General features: G+C 46.6%; 1 long non-coding RNA gene across 1 annotated transcript; it reads left to right on the forward strand.

Moving 5' to 3' along the window:
- Nucleotides 1-916: 916 nt before the first annotated feature.
- Nucleotides 917-6,413, forward strand: LOC112078976 (uncharacterized). Its single transcript, XR_002895819.2, has 5 exons — nucleotides 917-1,086; nucleotides 1,752-1,901; nucleotides 2,118-2,245; nucleotides 4,176-4,321; nucleotides 5,982-6,413. It is a non-coding gene; the product is annotated as an uncharacterized lncRNA (long non-coding RNA).
- Nucleotides 6,414-6,434: the final 21 nt, after the last annotated feature.

Here is a 6,434-nt window from a genome sequence, read left to right on the forward strand (position 1 = left end):
TAGAACTCTCAGTATATATAACTCTTCAGTATATATAACTCTTCAGTATATATAACTCTTCAGTATATATAACTCTTCAGTATATATAACTCTCGGTATATATAGCTGTTCAGTATATATAACTCTTCAGTATATATAGCTGTTCAGTATATATAACTCCTCAGTATATATAGCTGTTCAGTAATATATAACTCCTCAGTATATATAGCTGTTCAGTATAATATAACTCCTCAGTATATATAGCTGTTCAGTATATATAACTCCTCAGTATATATAGCTGCTCAGTATATATAACTCTTCAGTATATATAACTCTTCAGTATATATAACTCTCAGTATATAGAACTCTTCAGTATATAGAACTCTTCAGTATATATAACTCCTCAGTATTAATAGCTGCTCAGTATATATAACTCTTCAGTATATATAACTCTTCAGTATATATAACTCTCAGTATATATAACTCTTCAGTATATATAACTCTTCAGTATATATAACTCTCAGTATATATAACTCTTCAGTATATTTCACTCCTCAGTATATAGAACTCTTCAGTATATAGAACTCTTCAGTGTATATAGCTGCTCAGTATATATAACTCTTCAGTATATATAACTCTTCAGTATATATAAGTCTTCAGTGTATATAGCTGCTCAGTATATAATACTCTTCAGTATATATAGCTGCTCAGTATATAGAACTCTTCAGTATATATAACTCTTCAGTATATATAGCTGCTCAGTATATATAACTCTTCAGTATATATAACTCTTCAGTATATAGAACTCTTCAGTATATAGCTGCTCAGTATGTGTCTGTGTCTTTCGGAGGATGTGGAATAAACAGGAGAACAGTGGATCTGTGTAGATTGGACAATAACGTCATCTTCTTCATGGTTATTTTCTACTACAGGTGCGTATCAGGGAGGCCACGGGGCTGCCTCTCAACCTGTCAACTTCGTCTTCTGCCAGTACACCTTCTGGGAGGGGGCGGAGCCTACGGTGGCCCCGCCCATGGTCAGCCCAGACACGCCACCACGCCTCGCTCCCCCGACGCCCAGTTCACCGTCCGCTTCGACCACTGCAAGGTAGGGAACATAGGGTTACAACATTATGGAGAATTTCCTAAAATTCCCAGGTTTTACAGAAATCCCAATTGGAGAATCTAGATTTCCTCCTGATTACTTCCTGATTTCGGGACTCTTCAACTGGGATTTCTGGAAAACCAATGAATTTTGGAAAAGTTATTTCACATCATCCTCTGCTGGCTGTCACTGACACTGACGCTGAGGATTCTGGTTGAATATGTCTGCATCCCAAATGGCACTCTGTTCCCTATACAGTTGACTACTTTAGACCAGGGCCCATGTCACCATTATTCTCATGTTTCTGCTCATCGTTGATGTTTCATATAGTATCTCTCTGTGTTTAGGAGTATGTGATCTGCTCATCGTTGATGTTTGATTATAGTATCTCTCTGTGTTTAGGAGTATGTGATCTGCTCATCGTTGATGTTTCATATAGTATCTCTCTGTGTTTAGGAGTATGTGATCTGCTCATCATTGATGTTTGATATAGTATCTCTGTGTTTAGGAGTATGTGATCTGCTCATCGTTGATGTTTCATATAGTATCTCTCTGTGTTTAGGAGTATGTGATCTGCTCATCGTTGATGTTTGATATAGTATCTCTGTGTTTAGGAGTATGTGATCTGCTCATCGTTGATGTTTCATATAGTATCTCTCTGTGTTTAGGAGTATGTGGTCCATGTGACAGAGGAGTTTTTAGGTTCATCGCAGACGGGGCGCTGGCCATCGGGTGTGGGGTCACCGCTGTGCCGGGAACGGACGCTCTCTCTGGGAGCTGGACGCACTGCTGGCCAAGACACGCACACTACGAGACAGGTACACACACCGTGTGTAGAGCACATACATATTGTGTGTGTATAATCTCAAGGATACATAAAGGCATGCAACACACACACTCACCCGTCACTTGCTTGTTGTGTGTAAGTAAGGGCCTGTAAGTAAGCATTTGACGTTAAGGTCTACACTGCTGTATTCAGCGCATGTGACAAATAAATGTGTGACAAATAAGTCCCATGTGATTTGTCCCTGCAGGTGGAGTGAGGTGTCTCGTCGTATTGAGCTGTGGGTTTCTATCCAGGAGCTGAATGAGCAGGGGACTACTCTGATGTAGGATGCAGCTGGAAGACATCGGTACTGGAGGAGTGTTCCAGCTCAGACAGGTAACAGGACAGGGAGGACATCAGCCTGGAGGAGTGTTCCAGCTCAGACAGGTAACAGGACAGGGAAGGACATCAAACTGGGGGAGTGTTCCAGCTCAGACAGGTAACAGGAGGGAAGGACATCAGACTGGAGGAGTGTTCCAGCTCAGACAGTAACAGGACAGGGAAGGACATCAGACTGGAGGAGTGTTCCAGCTCAGACAGGTAACAGGACAGGGAAGGACATCAAACTGGGGGAGTGTTCCAGCTCAGACAGGTAACAGGACAGGGAAGACATCAGACTGGAGGAGTGTTCCAGCTCAGACAGTAACAGGACAGGGAAGGACATCAGACTGGAGGAGTGTTCCAGCTCAGACAGGTAACGGACAGGGAAGGACATCGGTACTGGAGGAGTGTTCCAGCTCAGACAGGTAACAGACAGGGAAGGACATCAGACTGGAGGAGTGTTCCAGCTCAGACAGGTAACAGGACAGGGAAGGACATAAACTGGGGAGGTTCCAGCTCGAACAGGTAACAGGACAGGGAAGGACATCAGACTGGAGGAGTGTTCCAGCTCAGACAGGTAACAGGACAGGGAAGGACATCAGACTGGAGGAGTGTTCCAGCTCAGACAGGTAACAGGACAGGGAAGGACATCAAACTGGGGAGTGTTCCAGCTCAGACAGGTAACAGGACAGGGAAGGACATCAAACTGGGGAGTGTTCCAGCTCAGACAGGTAACAGGATAGGGAAGGACATCAGACTGGAGAGTGTTCAGCTCAGACAGGTAACAGGACAGGGAAGGACATCAAACTGGGGGAGTGTTCCAGCTCAGACAGGTAACAGGATAGGGAAGGACATCAGACTGGAGGAGTGTTCCAGCTCAGACAGGTAACAGGCACGGGAAGGACATCAAACTGGGGAGTGTTCCAGCTCAGACAGGTAACAGGACAGGGAAGGACATCAGACTGGAGGAGTGTTCCAGCTCAGACAGGTAACAGGACAGGGAAGGACATCAAACTGGGGGAGTGTTCCAGCTCAGACAGGTAACAGGACAGGGAAGGACATCAGACTGGAGGAGTGTTCCAGCTCAGACAGGTAACAGGACAGGGAAGCATCAAACTGGGGGAGTGTTCCAGCTCAGACAGGTAACAGGACAGGGAAGGACATCAGACTGGAGGAGTGTTCCAGCTCAGACAGGTAACAGGACAGGGAAGGACATCAGACTGGAGGAGTGTTCCAGCTCAGACAGGTACAGGACAGGGAAGGACATCAGACTGGAGAGTGTTCCAGCTCAGACAGGTAACAGGACAGGGAAGGACTCAGACTGGAGAGTGTTCCAGCTCAGACAGGTAACAGGACAGGGAAGGACATCAGACTGGAGGAGTGTTCCAGCTCAGACAGGTAACAGGACAGGGAAGGACATCAGACTGGAGGAGTGTTCCAGCTCAGACAGGTAACAGGACAGGGAAGGACATCAGACTGGAGGAGTGTTCCAGCTCAGGACAGGTAACAGGACAGGGAAGGACATCAGACTGGAGGAGTGTTCCAGCTCAGACAGGTAACAGGACAGGGAAGGACATCAGACTGGAGGAGTGTTCCAGCTCAGACAGGTAACAGGAACAGGGAGGGACTTCAGACTGGAGGAGTGTTCCAGCTCAGACAGGTAACAGGACAGGGAAAGACATCAGACTGGAGGAGTGTTCCAGCAACATTTAAAGGGACATTTCACTCATAAAAGTATAGTTTGTCAGATGTTTTCAGCCTTGAAAGTCGACGTCCCACGACATCGGTTGTGTAGATCCAGTTATATGCCTCGTTGACTCAATCCCCAAATGAATTGGAAAAGATGAGCGCCGTCTAATTTCCCGGTTTTCTTCTGTGTTTATCTTCATTGTAATTGGCCGTCTGTATGTTAAGCAGGTTATATGGATGGTGTGTGTGTTGTCAGGGTCACTCGCGCAGGCTGCAGGTGTGTGTGAAGCAGGTCAGGACTCTGGGACTCTGCCTCTGCTGGTGGAGGCTGTTCTGTCTGTCTCTATCGGCTGTGTGTCAGCACGCTCCACCAAGCTACAGAGAGCCCTGGACAGCTACCAGGTCAGTGTCACACACACACTATTACACACACACACACACACACACACACACAACACACACCACTACACAATCAACACACACACACACACACACACCACTACACAATCACACACACACACACTATCACACCAACACCCACTACAACACACACACACACCACTACACAATCACACACACACCACACACACACACAACACACACACACACACACACACACACACACTAACACACACACACACACACACACACACACACACTATCACACACACACACACTCACACACACACACCACACACACCACTACACAATCACACACACAACACTATCACACACACACCACTACACACACACACACCACTACACAATCACACACACTCACACACACTATCACACACACACCACTACTACACACACACACACACCACTACACACACACCACCACTACACAATCACACACACACCACTACACAATCACAAACAGCATATTTCTATAATAAGTTTGTGAGAGATGTGGCAATGTTGTATATCAGATTTGCTTCCTCTTTATAATATACAACTGTGGTGTTATATGTAATGTATTGGTCAAGGAGACTCGTGTGGTGGTGATGGAGGTGGTGGTGGTGGTGGTGGTAGTGGTGTTGGTGTGGTGGTTAGTGGTAGTGATGGTGATTAGACGGTGGTGGTGATAGTGATGGTGGTGGTAGTGATGGTGGTGGTGGTGGTAGTGATGGTGGTGGTGGTGGTGTGGTGATGGTGGTAGTGATGGTGGTGGTGGTGAGGGGTGATGGTGGTGATGGTGGTGGAGTGATGGTGGTGGTAGTGATGGTGGTGGTGGTGGTGGTAGTGATGGTGGTGGTAGTGATGGTGGTGGTGGTGATGGTGGTGGTGGTGGGTGGTAGTGATGGTGGTGGTAGTGATGGTGGTGGTAGTGATGGTAGTGGTAGTGATGGTGGTGGTAGTGATGGTGGTGGTAGTGATGGTGGTGGTAGTGATGGTGGGGTGGTGATGGTGATGGTGGTGGTGGTGGATGGTGGTGGTGGTGATGGTGGTGGTGGTGTGGTAGTGATGGTGGGTGTAGTGATGGTGGTGGTGTGATGTGGTGGTGGGGTGGTGGTGGTAGTGATGGTGGTGGTGGTGGTAGTGATGGTGATGGTGGTGGTGGTGGTAGTGATGGGGGTTGTAGTGATGGTGGTGGTGGTGATGGTGGGGTGGGGTGATGGTAGTGGTGGTGATGGTGGTAGTGATGGTGGTGGTAGTGATGGTGGTAGTGATGGTGGTGGTAGTGATGGTGGTGGTAGTGATGGTGGTAGTGATGGTGGTGGTGGTGGTGGTGGTAGTGATGTTGGTGATGGTGGTGGTGGTGGTGTGGTGGTGATGGTGGTGTGACTAGCTGTGGTGATTCTGGTTCTGGGCTACTGACATGGCTAAATCATGGGTTGCTGTAAGGCTGTCTGTAAATCTAATGAATGTTGCCAGAATGTATGGGTTCATATTACTGTAACACACACAGAGACACACACACACACCACACCAGGCCCTGGGATGAGACTACAGTTCTACTGCCTAATGGTGGACTGGAGATATCTACAGTATTACAATACTGTACTGTGTATCTGGACATGATGAAATCCTAGCAGTAATCAATCTCTGCATCCTGTAGTTTTCAGATGGAGGATCCTCAGGCTATCATGTCAAAGCTGTCTGGTGTAGGGAAAGAAAGGAGCCAGTCATCAATTATTCCACTGGYGGGAGACATCTGTAGAATGACGGAACCATAGAAATATATTCATCTGCTATGTAGAAAAGTCAACATATTTTTCTGTTGTGTATCAATCGAATCCATTGAGTGATCTGATTAGGCTGTCCTCTAGTTGGACWACAATTTTTCACCTTAAGTTGACTACAGCGTTTCCGCTGCAGCCATTTTAGCTGTGGCGCTYCGCCACACCAAAATCGTTGCTGCCACGCCCCCCAAAAAAATATGTAACATAAAACAAATATTTCTGCTGAGGCGAACTTTGAAGAGGCTAGAACATTCTACATTCACTTTTCCTCTTCAAGCAAAACGAGTCATGAATAGAATCTATGTACAGTTGATGTCAGAAGTTTACAT

Source organism: Salvelinus sp. IW2-2015, unplaced genomic scaffold, assembly GCF_002910315.2.
Source record: "Salvelinus sp. IW2-2015 unplaced genomic scaffold, ASM291031v2 Un_scaffold6622, whole genome shotgun sequence".
Classification (NCBI taxonomy): Eukaryota; Metazoa; Chordata; class Actinopteri; order Salmoniformes; family Salmonidae; genus Salvelinus; species Salvelinus sp. IW2-2015.